The sequence below is a fragment of the Pteropus medius genome, unplaced genomic scaffold, assembly GCF_902729225.1.
Source record: "Pteropus medius unplaced genomic scaffold, Ma_sr-lr_union100, whole genome shotgun sequence".
Lineage (NCBI taxonomy): Eukaryota > Metazoa > Chordata > Mammalia > Chiroptera > Pteropodidae > Pteropus > Pteropus medius.
This window is the reverse complement of record NW_024340699.1, coordinates 895,003-909,280: the sequence shown is the minus strand read 5'-3', so window position 1 is coordinate 909,280 and position 14,278 is coordinate 895,003. Positions and strand designations below refer to the sequence as shown.

The window sequence follows — 14,278 nt, the reverse complement described above, 5'->3', positions numbered from 1 at the left end:
TACCCGTGATCATAAGTACACATGCTATTCTTTAATCTTTTTTAAATTCATTAATATGATATGAACTTATTTCCGTATCAATAGCAGTCTACAGGATCATTTTGAATCACATCATTACGTTTGACCGTAATTCCAATAATAGACCTTTAAGATTTTTTGAACTTCTTGCTATTAAAAACAATGAAGCCTTTTAACATTTCTTAGAATATGTCTTCCAAATGACAGTGACTGGGAACTCAAAGCACCTTACATTTATATAATACTTCACTATTCAAGTTGGCCTCATATTTATAGCATGACATTAAAGAGACTGGATCCTGGAAAACGCACATAAGAACTGGTCTCACTGCTTTACAGTTAACACTGCGCGCATCTGGATTTCTCTAATAAATTTGAGACAGCAAGGTTTCACAAATGAGGAAACTAAATTACAAAATATATGAAATATATGTGTGCACAAAAGAGAGAGAGAAGCCTAAAGATAATTCTCTGAAACTAGAAACCAGGCACCCCAACAACACCACAGTGAAATACAGCATGTGTGTGTCCCTGGACCAAAAGAAGACCCTAATAACCCCACAGATCTTTCTAGATAAAAAGTTCCCTGAGGGTTGTGGTTGCACCTGTCTTATTCACCAATGCCTAGCTTGCGGCTTGGAATATGACAAGTATTCAATCAACAGTTCTGGATTTAATGAACAAAGCACAAAAGAGGTCTTCCTAGACCAAACTATAAACCATAGTCAGCTCCCCGCCTTCATCCCCACTCAGCAATGGGAACTCTGAAATGAAACAAGGGAATCCATAGCTAGTAAATTATATATAGCTCTGATCCTACAATGAATTTCTCATTCTGAAGAAGCTGTGGGTAGGAAGCCTCCTTCAAAGGTTCAGCAGAGCCCTGAACCAAAGCACTGAAGCCAAGGTAGACAAGTAAAAAGTAAATGAAGAAGAAGAGTTCTCCCACTAAATGCTTTGTTTTCTCCTTTCTGGAATTTACCTTCCAAGTTCTATTAGCAAATTCTGTTCATCTCTGCCCTCCTCCTCCTCCTAACCCATAATATTACCTCACCCTCTGCCTCTTTGTCAGAAATCTATCTTGTGTATTAATCCATATATCCATATACTGTATATGTAAGGGAGCATTACCAAGTGGGTGGTTCTTGAAAATCGGTCATTCATCACACATATTGATCACTGGGGAGGTACGGTATGAATCAGAGAGCAGCAATCATTAAATCAAAGATTTATACTAGTAAAAGATCACCAAAGCAATTCATCAATTCCATACCACCCTCAGTGATTAATTAGGTTTCAATCTGACAGCTTAGAAGCTCGTTCACAATTAAGTCTATTACAGTTAGAGGTAGTTTTTTGTTTGTTCGTTTCCTTTACAAAGGAGAAAAGGGAGGTGGGAGAGGCACTAGTTTGTTGGGCTTATGGCATCCTGGACTTTTCCTTCATTGCATTTATCACAGTTTATAAATGCAGAGTTATCAATAGGAATATATGTTCAAATTCTCTCTCCATTAGTCCATATGGTCCCCAAAGCCTCAGAGCCACCAGCACAGTACCTAGCACATAGCAAGTACTTCATCAATACACGTTGAGCAAATGAATTTATTAACCAGATGCTGCTAATGCTTTAGGCTCAGATGTAGCATCACTTACAATGGGGATTCCAATGTTTCTCACTGGGTTTTGTCCTTTAAAAAGTTAAACTGAATCTTTCTAAACTGGAAACTCACTCCGGAAAGTTGTCTGACAGCATCAACTGAAGCCAAAACATGCATATGACCCAGCAATTTTAATCCTGGGTGTGAACCCAACAGAAATGTGAACAAATGTTCACCAAAAGACATGTCAAAGAATGTTTACAGTAGCACTGTAGCTCAGAGACCACACTGGCAGCCATCCAATTGTTCATCAACGGAAGAATGGATAAATACATTGTGGTATGCTCATAAATGAAAAACTACACAGCAATGAGTATGAACAAACTATAGCCTCACACCATAGATAAATCTCACAAACATTACACTGATGGAATGAAACCAGACACCACGGAATGTACGCTATGTGGTTTTGCTTATATTACATTCAAAAATGGGCAAAACTGATCTATGTATGGCACCAGAGGCTGAGATAACGAATGCCTTTGAGGGGTTAGTAACAGGGGGAAGACATGAAGGAGGCTTCAGAGGTGCTGATGAGGTCTGAATTCTCTGGGTTCTGGTTACTCAGGTGTGTTCACTTTGTGAAAATTCACCTTGCTATTTTCTGTTGTTTTGTTTTGTGATAATAAATAGACCTAAATGATTAGTGTTCTTTTCTCTGTGTATGTGAGAGCTCAACTAGAATGTATTATTTTTTAAAGTAACCTGGTTCGCTCTTCTCTGTGTGATGGAAGAGTGATAAACATCTTCACATATCCCCCAGGCCCAAATCTGAACTTCAGCAAGTATCTCTTGGTGGGGATTCCAAAGCAGGAGGCGCAGCTTCAAATAGAGATCGAACTACATGTCCTTTGAGTCCCTTCCACTCTTAAAATTCTGTGATAAGCCATCTTTTGAAAAGTGATAAAGAACCCAATGACCAGTCCTCCTGGACTGCTCGAGCTAACCTTGGCCATTCTCAGAAGAGTGAAATGAGGCCACTAGAGAAGATGACCTTTCTGACCTCCACTCAAGAGCCTGTATCGCCTTTCACATTTTCCCCCTGCGACGCTTGCAAAGCAAATAGGGGCCGCCTATCAATTGAGAGGGTTTAGAAAAAAAGAGTGTGGTAAAGAAATGCTGGGGTTTTAAGAGATTCATATATTTGTGATAATCTTTAGCATTAGGCCAGAAAACTAAGACCTAGATTTATAATAACAAAGCCTTCTATTTGTTGAAGGCTTCGTATATACCAAGTACCGAGTTGATGCACTTTTACATGTTCTCTCATTTAATACTTAGAACTCCCTGTGAGACAGGTACAAATACCCCCAACTATAAAGAAGGATGACTCATGTCCACTGTCTGAGCTTCAGAACCAAGTCTGCACAATTGAGAATAAAATACCATGCCTGTACAGCAGTGGTTATGAGAACAGGCTCCAGGACAAGACTAGCAGAGTTCAAATCCCAGCTAAGCAACTTACTAGGTGTGTAACCTTAAAAAAATATTTAACCTCTCTCTGCCTCAGGTCTCATCTGCAACATGGAATTACTAACAGTATCTACCTCACAGGATCATTATAAGGAGTGACGGCTACATATATACAGCCTTTAGAACTGTGTATGGCACACAGTAAGTCCTCAATGAATGGTAAGTATTTATTAATATTACTATTTTTATATTATTTTATTTATACACCTACTCTTCCTAAGTGCTATATAACCAGCAGGTATTACATATTCAATTAGTATAATTTTTAGTAAAACAAAATAGTCACCAATTATTCACTACTGGTTTAAGATCTATTGGGGGTCTTCCAGTCTACATCCTTAAAACACAGAGGAAATAATTGTCGTATCAGACTCCAAACTTCTTGAAAGCCATCATCTCTGTCTTATTCACTGTTGTGTCCCTGAAGCTAACCACAATGCCTGGCACATAGGAAGCACTCAATAAATGCCCAATAAATGTTTTTCTAAATACTTCCCCAGCATACCTACCTAATCTGTCTACTTTGTATCCATCCAGAAAAAGGCCTGGTTATTCACAAAACTTTCTCCAAAATCCACATGGGGAAGCAAATCTCATAGGTATGCACCCCTAATTAAAAAAAAAAAAAAAAAATTTGTAAGGCAAATAAAATATAACATGTCTTTTCAAAAGGATTCACTATGTGTCTTCTGGTACATTTAAACTATGACTCAATATAGCAAAATCTGACTTATCCTTACTTTTTAAAAAAAATTGCCCATCTTAAAGTCCGATTCAATAAAAGACTTTTTTTATCTTTAGGACATAAACCTCAAATTAACTCATTCATTCGTTCATTCATTTATTCATTCATTCAAGTATCAAGCACTCTGTGTCTGATAGTGATCCCGGTTGTAAATAACAGAAACTTCAGTCAAATAGATTTTGTAATAGGAGAAAGTGCGACACGTGACTAGAAGTCCACAGGTAGTTATGCAGGTATCTTATTTGATTCAGTAGCTCACTTTGTCATCAAGGATCCAGATCTTTTCCATCTGTCCACTCTGTCATCTTTGGTGTTGGCTTCATTCAAACTGGTAGCCTGATGACTGCAATTGTTGCAGGCTGTGACTGACCCTATTTGTTATCCATCTAACAGCAATACTCCCCCACTTCTTCCTTTCTCATAAAAGCCCAGGTGTGTTCAGGTATCAGATACCGGTGTACGTTAACTCCTCCTATATGTAAACATTAATTAGCTAAGCCAATTATGGTCATTCCATTTGTCTTCCTACAATCGTTTGCAGAATACACACGTATGAAACCTTGGCAATGTTAGGGGAAGTCAACTGTGGCTCTTCTACAATTGTTTTCCACACTCATATATAGGGACAAGGCAGGAATTTGTCTTTTTTCCTACTTCTAGACACTCCTGCCTCTCCTGTATGAGAATGTTCCTAGAGCTGGTATAGCCATCTTTTCTTTCACTACATAGAAAACTATCAACACACAATAGAGAAAGCTGGAAGGTATCTCTTGCTACTAGAATAAATCGACCTTGGAATTGTCCTACCTCTGAACTTATTGTTACATGATTAATTATAAAATAAACCTGTATTCTTCAAGCTAATTTTAGCTAGTCTCTGAGAGAGTTATAATGCATTGTTAGATATATATATATAGTTATCACCATACAAACACAGCTACTTCCAGAGAGAACAAAAAAGGAAGATAATCTCTCTCTCCAAGGATTTCTCTTAAAATAGAAGAAAATTCACCCAGATGCTGCAACCTCTCTCCCTTCCCCCGCAACTTCCTCTCAATCCCAATTGGTCAGTATCAGGTCATATGTCCACTGTTGAACCAATCATAGGCTGGAGAAATTGGATTACCTTAAATCCAATTAGGCCCACCCCTGGGATGCGGGAGTGGGATCAGCTGTGTCTGAGGGTAATTGGCTGCATGGAGGAGGGGTGACTGCCTGAATAAAACTGAGTTCTGTTAGGAGAAAGGGGTTGAATATTAGATATTCATCTGCTGTATCTTGCATATTAGGATATGGACCTGGGACTCCCCCGTGATAGAAAATGTTTAGAACAGTTCTACTTCAATAATCAAAATCTGTATCCTTCTTCAAGCCCTCCTTTTGGAATCTCAGAATCTCATAAATCTAAGCCAAGTCATCAGATTTCTAACAACTCTGCTTGGGCTCCAGTCCAAATATGGATTTCGCTAACAGATCTTATCCAAAGTAAGGTCGAAGCAGGTTCCTTCATACCTCCCACTAATTCTGCAGAGCTGTAGTATGTTCAGGAGTAGTAACTTGCTTCTGGGCACACTACTAATACTCTCATTTTCAATCAAACTTTTCTGAACCTAAGTCATCAGATTTCCTGGAACCTAGAAAACCATTCCCCAAATTGGAAAGAGCTTTGGTACAGTGATTAAGATAGGGTTCAAATCCCTGCTCTAGCACTAACTTGATGGTCTCTGGACAAGGTGCTTAACCTCTCAATGCCTTAATGTCCTCAACCATAAAGTGTGAATGATAATCAGAGCTCTTACCTCCTAAGGTTGTAAAAGGATTAAATTAGTCAGTGCATGGAAAGTACTAAGCACAGTACCTGGAAAACAAAATGTCTCTCAGTAAGTATTAGCTATTCCTAGTGTTTCTCTCTTCATCCCTACCTTTCTTCTCTCTTACTGCATTACAATTAGCAGAGCTAACCTTTTAATTGACCTTTCTGGTTGGATGCTGTCAGTCAATCAAATAGCCTGAATTTTTTTTCTCATTTGGTTAGACAAATTCACCATTTGGTATAATAGTTAATTTGGCCAATTAGATAGAAAATATATGTCTATAGCAGTTATATGGTAATTCTCTCCATCCTGAGCTTTCTCGGCGGTCGTAAGACTGACCTTTCTGGACCAGGCCTCTGGATTTGAGGTGGCTTCATTTTCTTGGGGCTGTGTTCCTGGCTTTGAGCCAGTTCCTGTCCACAGCCTCAGAAAGCCTGAGCTCCGAGAGTGCCCTGGGGACTCAACTTCATTGACTCGCAAAATCAAAATATACAAATTCCCCTTTTAAACCATGATATATAACTGGGAGAATATTGCCTCTCCACTGCATTAGGGCCCGCCCTATTACCTTATGGAATTACCCACAGTGGCAGAAATCCATTCACCTGATCCACTGACACCCTGGGGGCAGCTCAGATAGCATAAAGCCAATTGATAGATGTATATTTGATATATATTTTATGCCTGGAATTTATGTCTTCTGCATGTTTCATTTGCCATTCTGACTCACTTTATACCACTGGAGAACTAAGGAAATTTCAAGAGGGACTGAAAAAGAAGCGGCATGGAAGAACAGGGTGGAAATCAAAATAGCAATTTTTCTTTCTGATCTGGGACCTTACACCTGAGCACCCTGATCAGCTTTAACACAAAGAGGAGGCATTCCCTCCCCTCCTCCTCCAGCAAGGGGTTATGATAAAAAGAGGAGCTAAATCTGGAAGAACAGGAAAATGCCCTCCCCGCACGTTAGAGGCTGAGCCAGGTCTCCATTATGAAGTGGGGGGGGAGGAGGGGAATCTGAAAATATAAACAATAACAAAACTGAAGGTACACATTTTATTCTCTACAGTTATCAAGACTCTGCCACATATTCCAGCTCATTTCACTCGCAAAGTGGTCAAGACTGATATTTTCAGCCTCATGTCACTGAGGTTCCAGAGAGAAGGGCCTGCCTAAGATCGTGGCTTGCCACAAAGGTGGGACTTGAATCCAGCCTTCTTCCTCTCTACTATGTGTACAAATGGTGATGCATGAAAATTTTACAAGTGTTCTTCATAAGCTCCTATATGTAGGGAGAGAATTCACCATCACACATGTAAGCCAAAACTCTACTACGTGTACTACATTTTCCTATAGCTTAACTTAAAAAAAAAATGACACCAATTTATAACAGCTTGCCACTACTACTACTACTGGGACACACACACACACACACAATAACACACACACACATTTGATCCTCACAGTAAGCCCGTGAAAGTAAAGCAAAGGAATCCGAGCCCAGGAACTGTGCTCTTAAGCGCTCCGCAATATTTCTTGTCTACCAGTTCATGAATGGAGAAATGAAAGTCTACACCTGAAAGATACAGTTGGCAATAAGACCAGGTCTCCTATTGGCTCAATAAGGATAGGATGCAGGGAGAGACAAAATCAACTGACCCAGTCCTCTTGATTAATTTCTTCTGCTCCATTGGCTACTAAACTGCTCCATTGGCCTTGGCTACTCAGGATGGCAACCATTCATTTCACTTCACTGAGTAATTACAGAGCACAAAGCTCTATTCCAGGCCCTGGTAATTCAGTGTGAACAAGATATTCACAGTCCTCATCCTTACAGAGTTTACAGCCTGAAGGGTAAAGCAGGTACTAAGCCAGTAACAATGACAGTGAAAGCAGTGAGTCAACCTTTTTAATAGACTCTATTGGAAAAGATTGAAGAAATGATGTTGTCCAGCCCACCCAATGCAGAAATCTCCTCTACGATCTCTTCTAAAGATGGTCATGCAGCCACTGCTGAAATCTTCACATCCAGAAAGTTCCCTCTTCCAACAGCAGCACGTTCCAGTTTAATAATAAAGCTTTTCCATACATTGAGTCTACATGGTCTGCCCTGTAATATCTGCCATTGTCCCAAATATGTCTTCTGCAGCCCACAGAACAGGATCTATCCCTCCTCAACACAGCAGTCCTTCAACAAGATTAAGGACAGCTATCACATGGATCCACTGTTCTCTTTCTGATACTAAATTTCTCCTACACCCTTCATACATTACTCATAGGGCATGCCTTCCCAAATTCTCCCCTCATAGACAGCATGCTGGGTGCTATCAAGTTTGCCAATGACTAAAGTGAAAAACTAGAAAGGTACTCTAAATGTAATCTGATCAATAGGGTGAGGTAGAATTGTGATCTACCTTGAATGTGATCCTATACTCCTATTAGTCCCTACAGTCATTGTTTCAGTTTTTATACCGATCGCAAATAATTGGCTCATGTTGCACTCAGATATTTGTCCACATTTTCAAAGAGAAAATTATCAAAGTCAGTTCTCTCCCAAACCTCTACTAAGGAAATAATTTTTTTTTTTTTTAATTTACATGCAGGGTTTTACATTTGCCTCTGTTCGATTTAACCTTGGTGAAACTCAGCTGACAGCGGCATCTTTGTACCTGTTGAATTACTAACACGGTCTGAGCTTCCAAAAGTGATTTTCATAAGAAATCTATTCAGACTGAGCACTTCACAAGTCGAGTAATTTCGCTGAAGACTTTGGAGTTATGGAGCAGGGTCCCATTACATAGCATTTCCTACGAAAAAAAATCTCTACTTTGAAGCTCCTTACTCCCCTCACCACCACGCTCTAGAGCCTAAGTCTGGCCTTCCCTCTCACAGATCCCAGAATTTCTAACTCCTGTCACCTGCTCCTTCTCCACCATCCCTGCTCCAAATACCTCTTTTCTCTATTACGAAAACAATCCAGTTCACCCCCAGCTCCAACCAACAAATTTATTATCTCAACGTACACAGTCAGATAATAAAAGTAAATTTAAAATTTTCTTTTATGTAACAGGCCTACCCTCCTTAGAAGTAAATGCATGTGGAAAGATGGTAATCAGTATCCAGAAAATACTTATTGAGCACGTACTATGGGCCAGGCTCCTTGAAGAATGCAGTGATGTGTAATATCAGACATTGTCCCCGACTTCATGGCACTTAACATCCACTAGAGAAGATGGACAGCAATCAACTAAATACACAGTCGGTGTAAATTACTGGCTTAAGGAGTGCTGTGAAGAAAAACAATTCAACCCCATGCATCTGGAGGATCTGGTGTAGCCAGGGGCTCAGGAAGGGTTCTTTTAGACAGTGGTAAATGAACTGAGAGAAAGGAGGAGGAGGGATTAACAAGAGTATTCACTGTTGCCTTATTCACAATGCTAAAAAATTGGAAGCACACAAGTGCCTATTGAACAAGAAACTATTATATATAAAGAAACTATTTGAGGCATATCCACACAGCAGACTATTAGAAATCCATTAAGAATTAAATTTTTGATGGTAAAATATTACAAAGATAAAAAACATGCAAACCAACCTAACTTTAAACATATTAATGCAAAAAACCCTAAATAAAGTGTTAAAAATGAGAATCCATGGTATAATATGCAAATTGATTCATTCTAGGAATTGAAAAGTATTTCAATCTTAAAAACCCATTAATAAAATTCATCATATAAATAGGTCAAAGGAGAAAAATATGATTACCAAGAAAACTGTCAAAAGCATTTGATAAAAATTCAAATCCATCTCTAACTTCAAAAAAACCCCTCATTTTTTGCAAAGGGACATACATATTTCCCCAAATTAAGAATGATGGTAACTAAAAGCATCCCCATTAAAGTCAGTAATATGACATGGGGGCATTCTTTTACATTTGCTATTTCATACTGTTCTCGAAGTATTAGCTGATGCATGTAAAATCAACAAAATAAGAGATACAACTGTTGGAAAATGAATACACAGTTATTATTATTTGCATATGATGTGATTATAAAATTGGAAAACAAAAAGAAAAAAATAGAAGCAAGAAAACCATAATAAAGTGATCACTTACAAAAGAAATACACAAAAATCAATACTGTTCTTATAAACATAACTACTTACAGAATAAAGAAGTAAAATATCCCAGTCACATGAGCAAAAAAAATTAAAAGCCTAAAACATGGAATAAATGTAACAAAAATTCAGTGTGACAAAATGAAAAATATAAAAATAAAATTACTGAGAGATACAAACAAATAACGAAAAGACATAACTTGTTCTTGGATAAGAAGATTTGGTATCACGAAAATATCCATTCTGCCTAATACATGTATAAAAATCAATTGAATCCCAATAAAATTTGATAAATGATTATAAAAGTCACTTTTGGAAAAACTGTTCACAAACAAGTAAAAATAGCCCAGAAAATCTGAAGAAAAAAAAGTGATGAGGAGTAATTTGTCTTATCACATTTATCATATATCAAATGTGTTATAAATCTATAAATTAAAACTTTAATCCTGAAAAGTGGACAGATAAATGATACAGACTAAAATAAAAATAGACTCAAATATACCTGAAATTTTAATAAGTGATAAAGGAAGCACATCAGAGTGATCATCTTTAGAAACTACATACCAGAACCCAAAGGACACAACTAAAGCAGAGATTAATATTAAAGATGAAAGAAAATAGATTAAACTAAATCAAAATTTGAAAAAGAACAAAATAAACCAAAACAAAGCAGAAGGAAAGAAATAAATAGCAAAATCTAATGCTTTAGAAAAAAAAGAAAAAGTAAAACAAATAAAAAGCTGTCTTTCAAGAAATCAACAAAATAGGCAAACCACTAGCTCACTTAATCAAGAAAACTATGTGAGAAAACACAAATAAACAGAATTAGAAATAGTAAAAGGCAAGCAGAAAACCAAAAACAACGTTAGAAAATATTTTGTATAAATCTGTGCAAAAGTTTGAAAACCTAAATTAATGGATAATTTTAAGAAAAAACAACTCACCAAACCAATTCCAGTAGACAACGTTTGAACAGACCAATTTCCTAGAAGAAAAAAAAGGAAAACTATCAAATACCTATCACAAAACAAAACAATAAACAAAGCAGTGGGCCTAAATGATTTCATACAGAAACTGAACCTTCGAAGAAGACATAATCTCAATGATTATGTCTGTTCCAGAGAATAAAGCACAAAGGAAAATTTCCCAGTTCCTTTTATAAGGCAAGTATAACACTGATACCTGAACCTGATAAAGACTGTACCCTAAAACTACAGCTCAATTCCACTTGTAAATATGAATGCAAAAATAAATAGAATATTAGCAAATACAACCAAATATCGGATTAAAATAATGTTCCAGCCATGCAAGGGGAGTTCAACATGAGAAGACTTATTACTATAATTCACCGTGCTAATAAATCAAAGGGGAAAATCATATGAACCTCGTACACTGAGAAGGCATTTTACAAAATTCAAATTTTTGTGAAATTTGCAAGATTGTGTATTAAGGAAAAAGACTTTTAAAATACAAGAATTGATGAAAACATTGGCATTCCTGGCTGGCTCCTCTTGAGGCCAAAGCACATTCTCTTGGGCAAAGAGACAAAGGAAGGCATTGCAATGAAGGCACTGTGTGCAAGTGACCTCTCAGGTGGGCCCAGGGAATCCGGGCAGGGTAAAGGCAGCTGCTGCATAAGGGAACAGACTGTGGTAGCAAAGTTATCACCTCCTTGGACTACTTGCAAAATGCAAAGGAAATGGAAAAATATACCTCTATTGTGGAGAAATGTGGCAAGATATTTTTACATGCATCATCTAATTTAATCCTCCTCATTACTACCCAAGATATAGGTAGAATCATCTCTATTTCATAGGTAAAAATTTGAGGAGCAGAGATGCTTAGCAGCTTACTCGGAGTAAAGAGGTTGGGTTTATATCCAAATTATCTAGTTCAGCTCAGAACTGAATTAGTTCTGGTTTTAGTTCAAGGTCACTCTCTTCCTCTATCCCTCTAATTTCCTTCTCAGGGATCTTCACTGGCCAAACACGAAAGCAAGCCAGAGGGCAGGAAAGCAGTGGATGTGATCCATATCTGTCAGCCTCCTAGGTACAGAACAGGGTGCAGGAGTATAAGGCACACATCTGGAGTTTCTGCCACTTAACATGTTCATGAATTGAATAATATATTATGTGTAAACATCTCAGCACCTTCTTGGCACTGGTCAAACTCTCAACAAACAACAGCCATGTGAAAGACCATCGGTAGCTTTCATTGGTTAAATGCCCTAAATCAAACAGACTTCATTTTGTTAGTCAAAAGTTTGGCTTTTATACTTAAACTTGAAGAACAAAGAGCAGTGGAGAAATGACACAACTGGCCCCATCCATCAACATTCCCTGGAAAACTGGTTAAATATTACAAACAAACCAACATCTGGGCAGAGGAAGATGCCGGTAAAATGAGAAACACCGATTCCCCTCCAAAGGACTCTTTAAATACATTTTTATAAACAGTACCAATGAGGAAGAGTCTTCCTAAGGGAATATCTTTTTGAGCTATGGTCTTACTCTGAGAATATGCTCTTTGCACCACCTCGTAGATGGTAAAGTTTGCACTTAATAATTTGGGTCCTAAATGACCACCTAAATATGTCAGGAGTAATTTCACATCTATGACCCTTAGAGCTGAAAATCTATACGAATGTAATTAACCTACTTCCAAAATTGAAGGAAAAAAAAAAAACTCCTCTATTATCCCCTGACTCGGGAACATATGGTGTCAGATTACATGGTTGGCACCTTGCTGACTGCTGGGTCCATGTGTTGCATTCTAACACAAACAGACAGAGGCACAAAGCCTGCCCAGAGCAGTCGCCAGCCAAATCCAAAATGGGCAGCTCAAGCCACAGGGTTGGCCAGGACCTGCTATTAACATCCTAGTGGAGGAAACAGAGCTCTCAGCACCACCCCTCGAGCCTGGTTTCTCCTCTTGCCCCACGACCTCCTCCATAAACATCTTGAGAAAGACCCATGAGGTTGGTTTCTCCGTTGACGCACATTGTCAACACGCCTGGCTCTATTTATCAGGGAGAAACTGAATTGGCCTCGACTCATCGTTGGGATTGGCTCTCTTAAGCTAAGGCATTTGGAAGCAAGTGAATCCAACCAAATGCTTTCCATCCCAATTAAAGGTGTGCCTGTCATTCTTCCCATCCGAGCTCCCAAATCCTGGCTTGTTTATACAGAGTGAAGGACAGTCACCTCCATCCTTCTGTGAACAGAGCAAAGGGAGCATCAGCAGTCTCCTGGCCTTGCTTTTCTGGTCTTCTCTCCCCTCTTTTATTGTAGGCCCCATTTTTATCTCTGTAAATCAATGCAAACTGCTGATGCACCATGAGGCCGAACATGGTCCTTCGCGTCCCGGTCGTCCAAATTTCCCATCGCGATACTGAATAATTATATTATTCCTTCCTTCTTGGAAATGTTTTATCCTCTTTTTACCTTCTTTTTTTGAAATGTGTCTACCCATTTCAGGTTGCATCATGGATGAAGAGGGCTTACCCCCTGCCTGCTATCGAAATTAAGAAACCCCTATTGGAATTAAGGAACTAGAATGAGAAGCAGCCTAGGCCAACGGCGGCAGACGTGTGGCTGTTTTGGCTCCCCTGGGGCATCCTCTCACAAGAAGCTAGGAGGTAAAAGACATTAGTAACAAGGAGAAAAGGTCATAAAGGGATTTAAAAATGGATCTTTTCAACCAAGTAGAAGGATCCCTAAAACTAAAAAAAGAAAAAACCAGCTATATCCACTAGCAAGAAATATACCCTTCTACCCCCTTACCAGCACATACTATCTGCCCAGAACAAGCCAGTGGTATGGAGGACTTTCCTACCACGCCGCTTTCTTGGTGGCTGTGAGAGACATCTGCTATTTCTGTCTGCTCAGAGTCCATTTCCTGTTTCTTCTGTTAATAACACTCCCATTTCCTTTATGGAAGGATTCTTTCCTATTCTAAATGATTGCGATGGGGCTGCCAATCCTAAGACCCTGTCCCCACCCCTATCGCCACTGGCCACGGGGGATAGGCATTTGACCCAAGTAGGTGAGACAGTTTCTCATTTTGCTGGCACAAGTGAATTAATCCCAAGAAGTGGCACATAACCCAAGCCAGGTCCATGGAAACTGTCTCTGTGATTTATGTAATACTGGAGTCTAGGGGAGAAACCATTCTTTCTCCTCTGGAGTCACCACGCTGGGAATATGTAAAACTGGAGCTGCCCGTGCCATGTCCCCAGCTATGTGGAGGAAGCCACTACACTGTCTGTACAAAGAGGTCCAGGGATGGGAAAGGTATGGAGGAGAAAGAGATAAGGCAGAGGGAAAACGAGTTGGAAGAAAGATAAGAGAGGAAGAAAGATGGGAGAGAGGTTGGACAGAAAAATAAGGGGAGAGAGATGGAATAATAGAGAGGGGGAGGGAGGGAAAGAGAAGGGAAGACATAGAATTAGAGAC

The 14,278-nt window shown here is 38.9% G+C and overlaps 1 long non-coding RNA gene across 1 annotated transcript in view; it reads right to left on the bottom strand.

Moving 5' to 3' along the window:
• Window positions 1-10,811, bottom strand: part of LOC120614019 (uncharacterized) — a 185,952-nt gene extending 175,141 nt beyond the window's left edge. The window contains exon 1 of the long non-coding RNA XR_005655836.1: window positions 10,769-10,811. This is a non-coding gene — a long non-coding RNA (uncharacterized LOC120614019). The remainder of the gene's footprint in view (window positions 1-10,768) is intronic.
• Window positions 10,812-14,278: the final 3,467 nt, after the last annotated feature.